Source organism: Electrona antarctica (assembly GCF_951216825.1).
Source record: "Electrona antarctica genome assembly, chromosome: 18".
NCBI lineage: Eukaryota > Metazoa > Chordata > Actinopteri > Myctophiformes > Myctophidae > Electrona > Electrona antarctica.
Genome location: NC_136799.1, coordinates 11,905,110 through 11,920,508, shown reverse-complemented (window position 1 = coordinate 11,920,508; position 15,399 = coordinate 11,905,110). Strand labels below are relative to the sequence as shown.

The 15,399-nt window shown below is 44.5% G+C and overlaps 1 protein-coding gene across 2 annotated transcripts in view; it reads left to right on the top strand.

Moving 5' to 3' along the window:
* Positions 1 to 8,507: 8,507 nt before the first annotated feature.
* Positions 8,508 to 15,399, top strand: part of nkx2.2a (NK2 homeobox 2a) — a 28,071-nt gene continuing 21,179 nt past the window's right edge. For both annotated transcript variants that reach the window (XM_079528259.1, XM_079528258.1), the window contains exons 1-2: positions 8,508 to 8,750; positions 10,737 to 11,080. The gene's annotated coding sequence lies outside the window, so the exon portion shown is untranslated. The remainder of the gene's footprint in view (positions 8,751 to 10,736; positions 11,081 to 15,399) is intronic.

The following is a 15,399-nucleotide window of genomic DNA, read 5'->3' as shown; positions in this document are numbered from 1 at the left end:
GCAGGAGTGGACCTGGTGAGACGTAGGAGGGGCCCGGACAGGAGTCAACCCACAGAGCCTAGTCCTTCCACGCGCCAGATTGGTCTACCTCCCAGTCCCGGCAGGGTAGTTCCGGAGCAACGGATTGTGATGGGGCCTGGTCTTTCCCTATAATGGGACTGATCGAGGGTAGATACTGGGACGTAAGTCCGGACTTGATCACCCCGGCTGGGTCACCTGAGTGAGGGGTATGATGTTGCGAGACCCAAAACCCTGATGACCTTGGGAAGTTATACATCACTATGGGATACGTCCTATGCGATGTTTTTCAGTATTGATACTTTTACTTAAGTAAAGACGTTGAGTACTTTTTGCACCGCTGTTTATTAGAATAAAACATTTTTTGGCAATTAATATTTGTTGCCAAGAGGCATAAGACATAAGAGGCACAGACATAAGAACTGACGAGGCCAGCTGGCTGTGCAAGGTTGGTTTTTAGTGCTATTAATAATGGGAAAGAGGTATCCACATTCAAACCACTCACACCGTGGATGAGCGGCGGTGGATTCGATCCAATTCTGAAGTGTTCATTGTGCCGCAGCAGAAATTCACTTACACTCTCTCTCTCTCTTTCGAAAAGAAAGGGGAGAAAAAGTCACAATGTGAGTGGATAACGAGCAGAAAAGACGAATAAGGTATAGAGATCAGTATGTCCGAGATGGATCCTCCTTCAGATACCGTCGTAGGTGTTCATCATCATCCGTTATCACCACCTGATCTCAAACACAGCTAGGCACAGCAAATCCTCACACGTCCATTTTTGAGTGGTGCTGCTAGCCACTCCTATGCAGAGCTATGTGTGTATGTATGTGTACATACGTACGTGTACTGTATGTGTACGTAGCAGTACAGTACAGTACAGTACAGTACAGTACACCACTCACTTTAGACGGGTCTGATTTTACACCCTCTCAGAGTTAAATGAACGAACACTCGCATTTGTACTTTGTTGGGAGGAGGCAGCACTCTTCAATATCTCAGGGATGACATTCAGGCAGTGGCCTGTTTTCTCCGGACAATCTCCCAACCACTCTCCCCACACGCACGCACGCACGCATGCACGCACGCACGCACGCACGCACGCACGCACGCACGCACGCACGCACGCACGCACGCACGCACACCCCCACCCCCCAAGCTTCCCACCCTGACCCTCAGAGGCTGTAGAAGACCCCAGGGCCAACGGTGGAAAAAAAGGAGTCTCCTGAATGGATACGAGCCCTTTGTCTGCCCCCCCCCCGGCACAGAGTTCCTTTATTTACACAGTCTTTAAACGCTGCGTGTTTTCTTGTCCCTTAATTGCATTGGCCTTTGCTCCCCCTGGCCTGGTCAATCAATACCACCTCGCCGATGACATCAGCACCTCCATTCACCAGGTGATGTGTGTCTCGTGGGAGAGTTGTGGGAAAAGGGCCTCGTCGTTGCCCTGACTCCTGAACCCAGAGTGGACATTGTTACGAGGAAATCATACCACCACCGCAGCTGTCCTCTGCTGATGATGACCACCAACACCTTGTCTGTCTGTCTGTCTGTCTGTCTGTCTGTCTGTCTGTCTGTCTGTCTGTCTGTCTGTCTGTCTGTCCAGATCAGATTCAGATTCAACTTAATTGTCACAACACAGGTTTACAGGTGGAAATGAGTGGGTCAAAAGTCAAAGTGTGATTTGTCACACACGTTACCGCAGTGAAATTTGTTCTCCGCATTTGACCCATCTCTTGGAGCAGTGAGCCGCAGCCGTGCCGCGCTCGGGAATCATTTGATTAGTAGATTTGACCCCCCAATCCAACCCTTTGATGCTGAGTGCCAAGCAGGGAGGCATTGGGTCCCATTTTTACAGTCTTTGGTATGACCCGGCCGGGGATCGAACCCCCGACCTCCTAGCCTGGATCCAGCCCAAAGACCCCGCCCTGAGTGGACTGCATCTCTTCAGCTTCGAGAAAAAGCTTCAAGAAAGCTACAGTCTGATAATCAGGCTACCGACCTCCCAGTTTCAGGGCAGACACTCTAACCACATGGCCACTGTCTGGTGGGTGAAATTCTTTATCATCAGTTACATAATTATGTAATAGCAATAACTTGAGCAGAGCATATATAGAATCACGGCATCTTCTGTGTAGTTAAAATAAGGCAGAACTACTGCATTATACGTCTAGTGAGAAACATTGCAGCAGATATAATGCCATCAGAAAAGAATCATCTTGTGCTGTTGCAACTTACTGATGATACAAATTAAGGCTCTGTTCCATTTTGTTTACAGTGGTTCACTGCTTCTTCTCTTCTCATACCACACGGTCGGATCACATGGTTGGATCCAGGGAAATCATTTTTCAACAATGTCAATGGTGTGTGTAGATTTCCTCTTTGGCTGGTGAATGACACTATAGACACAAACTTTGCCGTGTAAACATATTAGGAGCTAAGTGCTAACTTCCTGACAAGAAGAAACAGTTCATACTATAGATAGATCGAAGGGAAAGTGGTGGCAGAGCAACAAGCGCAACCAGAGGGGACTGCGAAGTACCATTCAGATGTATAGTGTGTTTGGCCAAACAGTCTTCTCTGTTAGAGCCTCCCATCTTCACTGGAACTACTTGACCTTCAAATTCTTTTTTTCTTTTCTTTTTTTAATCCCACGATTTTGTAATCCATTCTTTCACCCAGTGTCAATTATCTAATGGGCGCTACACTTCCTCTGCCAACCTGGGGGGGGCAGCGGACTGACCTCATGCTTCCTTCTATGCATGAGGAGTCCAAGCTGCTTCTTTTCACCTGACAGGGGGGAATTTCCTTGGCCGGACGTAGTGCATGGAAGGAACACGTTATTCCGACCAGTTCCTTTCCCCTCCATCAGGCGCCAGGGGGAGGTAGTTTAGAGACCAGGATTACTGCATGTTTTTTGTGAGGGTACCTACCCTAGGGGACACGGGGAGAACATGCAAAGTCCACACAGAAAGGCCCTTTCGCCAACCCCGCCTCGGGTATGGGCACTGATGACGCGGAGGAGGGAACAGGCCCCCAGCGCCCACAGCATCCCCAGCGGGAATCGTACCCAGGACCTTCTAGCTGTGAGGCGACAGCACTACCGACTGTGTCACCGTGCCCTTCAAATTCAACCTTAAGAGGTGGCTTAAAGCAAACCAAATTTGTAATCATCATGGGAAACTATAAGCTCTATTTTTTCACTGGTGTCAGTTCTCACATTCCACTGTAATTGTTCTGTCCCCTATAGCCTACTAGGTTTGTTTACTTGTATTGTATTGTATTGTATTGTATTGTATTGTATTGTATTGTATTGTATTGTATTGTATTGTATTGTATTTATATATCTTTGTATGGATATAGTTTTATCACCACTTGTTAACAGCCTGATCAGGGACTATATGAGAATTAGCTTCTGGATAACTCGGTCTAGCATGGATGTGAAAAATAACGTGTTGATTAATGTGCATTTCCCTGATGATAATAATAACTAGAAACAAATCGCTGCAAGCAGCGATAAGGCAGGACCAAGCAGGAAGGCAATAAGAATAATATGCACAAGAAACATGGAAGACTAAACTTGAGAAAAAGACCATGGAATTGTGACAGGGTTGGTTTTTTATAGTGGGGGGCAGGTACGGGTTCTTGAGTTGTCGGTGCCCAGATTTGAACCCATGTCTTTGTGTTGCAAAAGCAAGAGCTCTACCTACCAAGCTAACAAGCAAAATCATTCATTCATTCGTGTTTTTGTAGCAAGTTGCGCAAGGATAACTAATGATAAGGTGGGTATAAAGATTTATGAATTGACTGCGTATAAACCAGAAAATATACCAGATTCGGATGGGGAGCTCAATGAGTGAAAACCAATGAAATGAGTCTGAAACAGGGATTAAAGGTTAACTGAAAAATGATTATTAAACTTCAGAGAAAATAAACAGCTTTGAACATTCATGAAAAACAAACAAATGGGGCCCACTTTAAGTTGTTGACTTGAAGACTTATAGCGCCACCCTTTGGCCAATGGTTGTGGGCTTCGCATCCTCACCGTTTGGCATGGCCCTCTACCATATCTCCAAATTCCGCGAAAACCGACTGCACGGTTCAGCCAGAACTGCTATTTTTGGCGGAAGAAAAATAACTACAAATCCAATAAAGGACCAAGTCCTTTCAGGACTGCTTGGTCCTTTAATAATAAATAAAAATAATACAAATATATATGTGTTGCCTTTACAGGACCAACCAAAAGTCAAGCAATCTCAACTCTCCTTGAGAGTGCTTCAGAAACAGTCAGTAAGTGTACAAAATCATGTAAATGTAGAAGCATTTTCCAAAAAAAGAACAGATCTACGGCTTCACAATACAAAGCGTGCAGGCCCGGGCCGGCCTGGTGGTCCAGCCTGACAGCGTGTCGCGGGTTCAACTCCCGATCCCAGCGACCTTTGCTGCGTGTCACTCCCCGTCTTTCTCTCCCCGTTTCCTGTCAGCTTACTGTACACTATCAAATAAAGGCAGAAAAAGTATCTTAGAAAATCAATGCAAAGTGCTCTTAGGGGCTGTGTAGTCTTGCAGGACTGTTGCCTATAGGCCCTAAAGAGTATGCACATGCATCACTTTTCTACACGGGACACGCCCCCCTCGTCTAGACTGAGTGGCAAAACATTGAGCAGCATTGGAGCATTGGAGTTTGGAAGCATTCGTTGGAAATAACTCCTCCCAGCTTTTGTTTTGTCTTTACGGTGGGCTAGATCTTGCGCCACTCCTTACTTATTTGCCATTTTTTGAATAGCTGATCGACAAGCTCACAACGTGTCGATGTAGATCGGCTAGTTGAATTATTTTAAATAGTATAGTATATAGTAAAAAATGGCAAATAAGTCTAGGGACAAGGGGTAAAGAGTGGCGGCCCAGTGTGTGTGTATAGGTAGACTTGCAGTTTTGCTTTGTCACATACGCCAGGGTAGATTATAAAGCCATGCCCCTAACCCCCGCCATCAGGAGGTTTTGATTTGGGAACTTTCGGAAGCCCTCATAAGTTTGCAGATCTGCCCTCAATATCACGCTAATATTCCATATGTTGTTTTTGAGTGGTGCTTTGTGTGTCTCTGGCTGTGTCCCTGGGTCCCTGTGTCCCTGGCTGTGTCTGAGCACGAAAATAACGTTTGGTTGGTTTTCACACACACGGTAACTCTGTCATTTCTGGACCGTTTCGGACGCGGGGCGGCTCGCTGGAACCCTGGGCGCGTTCCTGTGGGTCTGGAAGTTCCGGGGACCCCCACACGGAGTTGAACCACTCACTTCACACGGGTGTGATTTTGATATTTATGGAATATTGTTCCATAAATATAAAGTTATTTATCATATTAATCTGCCTGAGGTTATTTTATTTTGTTTCTTATGGAGGGTCGCTAGCCCCTCCAATGCCCAGCTTTGAGTGTTTGTGTAAACACAAACATTGAAGACAAAGGTGTGTGAACACGACCAAAGTGATATTGTGATTGGCCGGAATGAGATGATGTATGATGATAAGAGCGCCCCTCACTTCACACGGGTGTGATTTTGAATCTACCAGTAAGCCAAAGGTTTAAGTTTGTTTGATCGGTCTGTCTGTCTGTCTGTGTCTGTACATTCTGTTTTCTTTCTTTCATTATTATAATTTTTTTGCTGTTTGTATAGACTATACAAATTCTGTTTGCTGCCAGTGAAAGCCAATATCCTGCATAATGTAAACAAACCAGAGACACCCAATGGGCGTGTCAGTCAACTGTGTTGAGGTTGAAGTGGTGTTTACACCTGGTTTGTCTGTCTCTACTTTTAACCACAGGTATAAAACCTAGCGTCTCTATTCTGGGGGTGAACATTCTTCCAAAATAGCCAATCTACACGCTCACAGTGTGAACTTTTGCTGAAGAGATTCAGTGTAGTGTAGGGAAAATAGGAGGGGTTCTTGTATATAGAGCCCTGGGGGACCCCGGTCAACTTTAAAGCAGCACTATATAACTACTTTTTTATGAATACATTTTAATTTTGTCCAATCTGTATGGTAGAGTATGTTAAGCAAGGGATAATGCGGTGGCACAGTCGGTAGTGCTGTCGCCTCACAGCGAGAAGGTCCTGGGTTCTATTCCCGGTGGGGATGCTGTGGACGCTGGGGGCGTGTTCTCTCCTCCGCGTCATCAGTGCCCATACCCGAGGCGGGGTTAGCGAAAGGGCCTTTCTGTATGGAGTAGGTACCCTCACAAAAACCCTCACAAATAACATGCATCCATCAGGCGCCTGATGGAGGTGAAAGGGACTGGTCGGAATAACGTGTTCCTTTCACGCGCTACGTCCGGCCGGGGAAACTCCCCCCTGTCCTTATATGGACTCCTCATCCATATAAGGAAGCATGAGGTCAGTCCTTTGCTCTCCCCAGGTTGGCAGAGGAAGTGTAGCGCCCAGGATTACATTAGATAATTGACACTGTATGCAAAAATGGGTTGCAAAATCGTGGGATAAAAATAAAAAAAAGCAAGGGATAATATGAAGTGGCGGTGGTTGTTGAGAAATAATGACCGAACAGGATGATTAAACAAGGTCAAGGTGTTTAATCATCCTGAAGGGTATTATTTCTAAATAACTACCGTCGTGTCATACATTATTCCACTTATTACACGGCTACTTTATAAACAGATTAATAAAGTGACCCAAAAGTAACACATAAATGGACCCAAAAGTAACAACAAAACGAGGTATTTCCTTGCTTACGGTAATGAAAGTATTCCATAAGTGTCGCGCTGGCCGTGTGCCCAACTGCAGCACAGTCGCCTCGGAAAACAAGGAAGTGAGTGTTGATCAAATGGAATCAAGGTTCGGTTCAAGGGGCCAGTGAGGCGCTCCAACGTTGAAGCACTGGGCCCTAGTGGTAAGAGGAAGGACTGCAGGCGGACCCGTGCTTTAACACGTAGGACCATCACTCCCTACGTCACCCATACGTCACCCCGGACCTCAAATTTGAGGTCCGGAGGAGGTACTTCCGGCAGTCTTCCGGGTGCTTCAAAACGCCACTGAGCAACTTCATCGAAATGAATAGCTTGGGGACGAGGCTAGTGCTCCAGTTCGGTCTCTATCCTTTATATACTCTATGGTTCGGTTACTGCATCGTCCATTTCTCATTTCAAATGTTTTCAAAAACATTTTTAGCAAACACACAATTTTAGACATTGTGTGTTTGCTTTTTACATGGCTGTCATGTTGGATAGCATAAAATCTAAGCAACGCAGCCAGGTGCTCTATCAAGAAATAACATGAAGCATTCAGGCCTGGGCCGTGGCTCAGCGGCCCAGGCACCTTGGCCGGCAGCCCGAGCCTGGCAGTGTGCCGCGGGTTCGACTCCCGATCCCGACGGCCTTTACTGCATGTCACTCCCCAGTCTCTCTCCCCCATTTCCTGCCTACTGTCTGTCCCTCTATAAAAAAAAAGAAAAAAAAGAAAGAAAATACATTCAACCAAGCCGTGTAAAAATACAATATAACTTACACCAGTTGTTCTCAACCAGTGGTCCAGGGACCACCAGTGGTCCTTGAGGGGGTTCCAAACTGGTCCCCAGTTAAACTGAAATGATGGAGAGTTGGTAACCAAATGGACCCTTATAGATCTTTAACTCTTCAGAGTGTAACTTGTAACCCTTACAGGTCCATTTGGTTCTAATTTACAAGAAGTCTACACAATTAGAGAATGTTTGCCTGTTATCTCTCCTATGGTACCACATCAATACAGCATGGAATATAATTAGTGAATAATAGTGAACAACATCTTATTCAACGACAACAAAATATTTTGTCTGAGAGTTTTGGGTCTGATATAAAGAAATGTGTTTTGCAAAAATCGGCTTCATGGTGGCGCTATAACAGGCCGTTGTGGAAAAATTCATCGTTGGCATCCAGGGAGTGTGTGTGCACAGTTTGGCATCGACCGGGCCAACGGTGCCGATTATTAGCTGTACACGGACGGACGGACGGACACACACATAGACAGCGTGTAAAACAATCCCATCAATAATGGACCTGAAAACCACTGCCCTCCAAAGTAGGTACACTCCAGTGAATAGGCCTATCTCACAGCCCCCTTTCCACGCCCCCTTCCGGTAGCTAGTGGTGTAATTTAACATTAGGCATTTACACTTTTTTTCTCTGGAGAATCTAAGTACATTTCCTAATGTTAAAATGTCAAAGACCGATAATAATATGAAGAAAACACAATGGTATAACAACTCAAATAAGTAGAATAAACCTTACCTTTACAAAACGGTAGTTTGTGGCTTGTGAAAATACCTCTTTTAACATGGAAGTCTATGGACCGCAGAAAAGATAACACCATTAGCTCCAAAAGGGGGCGGGGAAATGCTGTGAGATAGGCCTATTGGTAGACACTCCCTGAGCACTGCAGGCTTCAAGCGCGCTCTTTAAAATCCTCGGGTAGCCACGCCCCCTCCCCCCTCCCTCCACACACACCTGCTGCATAACAAACAAACAGACAGACACAAGCTCCTTATGTTTGGTAGTAAAAAGGGTGAAATAAACAACTTATATATTATATAATGTAACTTTAAGTTACTTTAAGTTATAGGAAGTTGAGTGGAATATAGTATGGTTCTTAGGAAGTGAAAACTGCTGAGTCACAAGTGTCTGACAGTTTGAAAGAGAAGTTATAATCTCCATAACAAACTGCTTGGTCGATTCGTTTTTATTCTGCAGGTGAGTTAACTACGTATGCTAAGCTTGCGTGTGTGCGTGTGCGTGCGTGTGGGTGCACGTGTGGGTGCGCGTGTGTGTGTGTGTGTGTGTTTGAGTTTGAAGTGCTGTGTACATGGGTCTTATTAGCCGCAATTTGCAACACTATAGCTTTTTTGAAAATGGGATGAATCTAGAGCAGGGGTGCCCACACATTTATGACGTGAGATCTATACTTTCAAAATGACCAGCTCAACAAGATCTACCCACTGAAAAAATAAGTGTACCATTGCTGAAAATAGTTTAAATATATAATGTACCTGGGGGGGCTTTGGAATAGGTAGGAGAAATTATGACAGGCAGTTTCTGCTGTCAAAATATGTCCCCCCGTATTTAACTTAAACGCCCAATGCATTCTCTATGGCAATAGCACAAACTTTGGCATGCTACTAGTCCTACATACTTACACCTAGAAACCCCATTCAAACCTATTTAGGTTCATCTTACGGTGGACATGTTTGCCTGAAAATAAATCTTTGAAATGTTTCATAGTTTTAGAAATATAGTGCTTTCAAATTTGAGAAATTCACAATGGGGCTCAATGGCAGATATTGGCACGTCAAAAAAGCACTTTCACCTAGAAACTCCATTCACACTTTTTATAATTCAGCTTACTGTGGAGACACATGCTGGAACTTTTTACTTTTAAATGATTTGTAGTTTCGGAGTTATTTAACTTAAACGCCCAATGCATTCTCAATGCCATTGAGAATGCAAATGTCAATCAAGTCACCTTAATTCAAGTGGCAAAATTTAAATTAAATATATCTTTTTAGGGGCATGTAATGTGATCTACCTGCACAGCCCTTGTGATCTACTGGTAGATCACGATCTACCTTTTGGGCACCCCTGATCTAGAGTTACATTGTTGCAATACCCTCCATTGACAGGCTGACAGCCCATTGATCCAAATCGAATTTCCGATCAGCTTGTATTAAACAACGTTAAACTCACCAACATTGCAGCTGTAGGGCAAGCTTGAATTATCTTATTTCAATCTGCAAAGCGTTTGTTTCCTAAAAATCCACCATAGACATGTTATGAGCTACTTTCTGTCAAGAAATTCTAAGTGTTGGAGTTTGGAAGCACTCATCGAAGTCACTGAACGGCCGTGCGTACCATCTGTTCCGAATTTGCACATAATGCAGGAGGCAGCAGCACGACCCGTTAATAAAAATGAACTCCAACACTTAGAAAAGAATATCACGGCACGGACTTTCTTAGCAGAAAGTATCTCATAACATGTCTACGGTGGATTGTTATGAAACAAATGCTTTGCAGATTGAAAGAGGATAATTCAAACTTGCCTTACAGCTGCATAGTTGGTGAGTTTAACATTGTTTAATACAAACAGATAAGGAATTTCTATTTGGTTCAATGGGCTGTCAATGGATGGTATTGCAACTCATTCATCCCATTATTAAAAAAAAGTAGTACTAAAGACAAGGAGGCGATCCGAGCACTCAAAAGGTTAAACATGAGGAGAGGGTGGATAAAGATAGATGTACTTTATTTATAAAAGTTAAAAGAAGCCTCCTTGTCTTTTGTATTTCAGTCCCACCAGCCTACTTTATTTTAGTATTCTTTGCATCTCCATCGAGCACCTGGTTGATTTTCTTTTTGTCGCTATAAAAAGAAAAGTAGTGTTGCAAATTGCGGCTACGCTTAGTGTCCAAGCATGTCCAAAGTCAACACAGCTTCCTTCCTAAAATGCATTTTGTATCTGATATACAACTAACGTTACATATCTATGTATACCTACGTACGTATACTAGGCTGTGTATGTTGTGACAGGATATAATAGGCTATAAGTACTATATACTACTAGGCTGTATATATTGTAACCAGAAGGATGCAGTATAGAGTATACGTATACAGGCTGTGTATGATTGTCCTTACTCACTTACTTATACTCAAAGCTTATGGTGCTTCTCTCAACCTGCTCCACAGGTACACAAGCCAGGGTGACGACCCCAGACCTCCAAGCTCAGCTTCTTCTCAGTTCATTCTCCTGTGACATGCTGGACCCTATAGAGCCTGCCCTAAATCTCTGACCACTGCACTACACCAAGGCTGAGTGAGAAGATGTCAGCCAGGAGAATGAGGCTGGTCCCGTGCCATTTATACTGGGAGGAAAGTACTGGCCAGCTAACCAGCTGTATGGAGGATGGAGATGACTTTGAGATGCCACTGGAGGGCTGGCTCATCATGAAGTTGAGAGAGAGCCGGGATTCCAAAGTTTGACCCTGGCATCACTTACACAACTGAAGAAGTCAAGTAGAAGACGGCTCAAGGTAGGAACTTTGTTTTTTGCTTCTTTGCTGCTGCTGCTGCTTGTGTTGTATGCTGTGTGTGTGATTCAAGCTGGTGTACTATTACTGTCCGTTTGGGACCCAATGATTGGGTGGCAATGAAACATGCAATAACTGTTTGCTGATGCGAATCTACAGTTTGTATGCTGTGTTGTATCTGCTGTTGAAGGTATATGCGAGTTGTAACCGGGAACAGTTCATGTGTATGTGGCTCTTGATCACTTCAAAATCTTATGAGTGAATTTGCTTTTGGCTCGAGCCAGAGGTTTGGGGCTTTGACAAAACAGCCAACAATTCCAAATGTTAATTTTCAATTGAAGACTGATAAACAGTAGGTTGTGTTGTGTTGTGTTGTGTTGTGTTGTGTTGTGTTGTGTTGTGTTGTGTTGTGTTGTGCTGTGCTGTGCTGTGCTGTGCTGTGCTGTGCTGTGCTGTGCTGTGCTGTGTTGTACGTGGTTGCTGATGATCGTTGTGAGTTGTTGTGGCAGGGTGGCTGTATTAGTTCATGAATAGCATGGTGGAAATGAATGTCTCTATAGGCCATTTCTTTCTTTCTTTCTTTCTTTCTTTCTCTTTCTCTTTCTTTCTTTCTTTCTTTCTTTCTTTCTTTCTTTCTTTCTTTCTAAATAGTTGTTGCATTTGAAAACCCCTGACTTGTACAATTGGGGTGGTTGTATTTGGTCTCCCTGCTCTTCTATTGAGACATTTAGATTGTGTCAAAGGTCATGTCTCACCTATAGACACAAGATTACATTTCTCCCCTGAGCAAGCAGGCAGGCAGGCTCTATTAGCTCAATGGTAAAAATGTCAGCGATTGCGCAGTAAATCCAGGTTAGAAGAGGACAGTTACATTGGCTTTGAGTGATTAAATGACCATAGCCTACAGTATGTGGGCAGCGGTGGCCGAACTGTTTGCGGAGCGGTCTTGATACCGGAAGGTCGCCAGTTCGAATCCCCGGACCGGCACATTAAAATGACCACCGCTGAAGTGCCCTTGAGCAAGGCATTGAACCCCTACCATGAAATGTTCTATGAGCAGGGTGTGGCTGTAAACAAGCATCTCGAGCTTATTCCACTTCCCTGGGTAAACAAAGAACTTTGCTTTGCTTATGTGTGTGTGAGAGCTGGAGTCTGCAGACTGAACATAGTGAGTGCACTGCGAGTGCATCATGGTGTCTGCTTCTGGTTGGACGGGACAATCACACTGTGGGACTTCTGGTTGGACGGTACAATCACACTGCAGGTCTTCTGGTTGGACGGTACAATCACACTGCGGGTCTTCTGGTTGGACGGTACAATCACACTGCGGGTCTTCTGGTTGGACGGTACAATCACACTGTGGGTCTTCTGGTTAGACGGGACAATCACACTGCGGGTCTTCTGGTTGGACGGGACAATCACACTGCGGTTCTTCTGGTTGGACGGGACAACCACACTGTGGGTCTTCTGGTTGGACGGGACAATCACACTGCGGTTCTTCTGGTTGGACGGGACAATCACACTGCGGGTCTTCTGGTTAGACAGGACAATCACACTGCGGGTCTTCTGGTTGGACGGTACAATCACACTGCGGGTCTTCTGGTTGGACGGTACAATCACACTGTGGGTCTTCTGGTTGGACGGTACAATCACACTGCGGGTCTTCTGGTTGGACGGTACAATCACACTGTGGTTCTTCTGGTTGGACGGTACAATCACACTGCGGGTCTTCTGGTTGGACGGTACAATCACACTGTGGGTCTTCTGGTTGGACGGTACAATCACACTGCGGGTCTTCTGGTTGGACGGTACAATCACACTGCGGTTCTTCTGGTTGGACGGTACAATCACACTGTGGGTCTTCTGGTTGGACGGTACAATCACACTGCGGGTCTTCTGGTTGGACGGTACAATCACACTGCGGGTCTTCTGGTTGGACGGTACAATCGAAACAATTTTGACGACCCTTGACCCACCGGTCCGTTTGGTTCCATTTCAACACTCAGAGTTAAGGGGGTCTTTGCAAATAAAACATTTGAGAACTACTAGTACTAGTTGGACTCATAATATGCCATAGTGTCAGAATAAATAATTGAGAGAAAAGTACTGCCGTAGCAGACAACCCACAGCACTTTAGGTTCAAACTAAATCCTTCTAGGTGCAAGGCTTGAAGATACAAGTTGAGGTGAAGAAAATGCCAGCACTCATTGTATGTCCTTTTACATGATTTTGAGAATGAGAATGAAAATGTACGCGTTTCGGCCTGTATGGCCTTCCTCAGCGTTCAAAAATAATTGTCATACATATTCTGAAGATTGACATTCAGTAAGTGAGTGTTATGATAAGAACATTATAATGGTGTGTAGAACAGAAAATCTAACATTGGCCACGGACAAGACCAAGTCTTTGCCATGGACACATTTGTCCGTGTACGGACATGTTGGTGACCCCTGCACTGTTGACATCCTTTTAACACTGTGTGTGTGCGTGCGTGCGTGCGTGCGTGCGTGCGTGCGTGCGACAGATCACACGATAAAAAGAGCCTCTCCTGTATCCAATTCAGCGAACGAGTCTCTAGTGTCTCGCCGCGATAATGTTTAGACAGACGAGAACATAATTATCTTTTTGTTTACTTTAATAAAGAGGCATCCGAGTGTTTCAGGTAACAAAAACGCTAGCCCACATTGATATTATCCCCTCCATTCTGCGCAATTAAAACATAAACAATTAAATAAGCCCTAACTAACATAACTGATATGCAAATTTGGTGATTTTGGAGAGTTGAAGAACACGAGGATTGTTTTTTCCACAACGCTTCCCCCCTCCCCTGCAAATGGGTGACTATTTAAAGTTGACCTTTGGAAATGTTATTTTGAACGTATACGTGATGGGCGCTGTTTAATTTGAAGAGGTACTTATCTCAAAGTCAACATACAACTTACTTTTCTGTTTTCCTGACGCACACTCGGCGACCAATATATTAGCCCGTAGCCTGGCAACCACAAGAGCGGCCGCAGCCTAGTACCAAATGGATTATGTTTGCAATACGACAGGCCCGGACGCTCTCCTTATTCCTGACCCCGCGCCTGCCATTTTGTTTCCGTCCTGTGTGTGTGGAAGGTGTCAGTGGATAAACGTTACCTTGTCTCAGGCAGGTGTGCCGGGATGGAGGGCCCTGCCGCGCCGAGGGGGTCACCAACCCCAAACTGTTACCCCTCCATTTATTTGAATAATGGGCCATTAGGGCGGCTGGATATCCAATGTTAAAGTAGCTTTATGTGGCTCCCCGGATAAAAGACATAATTACCACAGAGAGAGAGAGAGAGAGAGAGAGAGAGAGAGAGGATGTGTTGTTGTTCACACTTTTTCCTCAGCTGGGCTCCAGGGCTCAGATTTATTCTACACTCCAGCCATTAGATGGCGACAGAGAGACTGCAGTTATAATGACAGACTATAACAGTCTAGTTAGTAGGAGTAAAAAAACATGCTATGATTTTACATTACGCTCAAATAGAAGCTCCAGAGATCATTATTTTAGTTTGAACTCATCTCACAGAAGCACGGGAAACTCTATACATGGAGGATCTGAGACATCTTGCCCTCCTTAATATTCATAATTCATTCGTAATATTGTTGAAAGCCTATTTACTCCCATAGCTGACCAGAATATATTTGTATTTCAGGAATAAAGATGACTTTTTTGTCTTTTGCAAAAATCTAAATTGATTTCTTTGAACTGCCTTTTTAGCATGTTAAAAACCAAGAGTGTGCAATTTGAGAACCTTTGGCTCGCCGAAGAGATGGAGAAATTGTCCTTTTCGCTCGACATTGTGACTGGCTTTTGCATTTCGGTGTTCCCGGGTTCAAGAGAGCCTCGCCGCGCACGCCGTCAATGGAAATCTGGATGGGGACCCACATTAATTGTGGAGTGGTGTTCATATGAATCAAAAAGATTGGCAATTAACCCATTTTGGGCGGGAACCCCCTTTTGGTGTTTTAAACATTATGTTATAATTTAGGTATTGAAAAATAGCAGATCTACAAGCTCATAGCGCGCCACCGAGTGGCGCGCTACGAGCTTGTAGGTCTGCTATTTTTGAAAAATCGTGAAAATATTAATTCAGAAAACTGGCGGATTTTTTTATTTTTAAAAAAAAAATTGAGGTCAGGCCTAAATGGGTTAAAGATGAGTTCTTCATCATTTATTTGCCCTTGGGGTTTTAGTGCTCAATTGCGATCACCTTATGAAAGCATCCTTTCAGAGCGAAGAATGGGAGACCGTTTTCCCTGACCTCGTCTAATGTGTTCCCCATCCGTCCTCG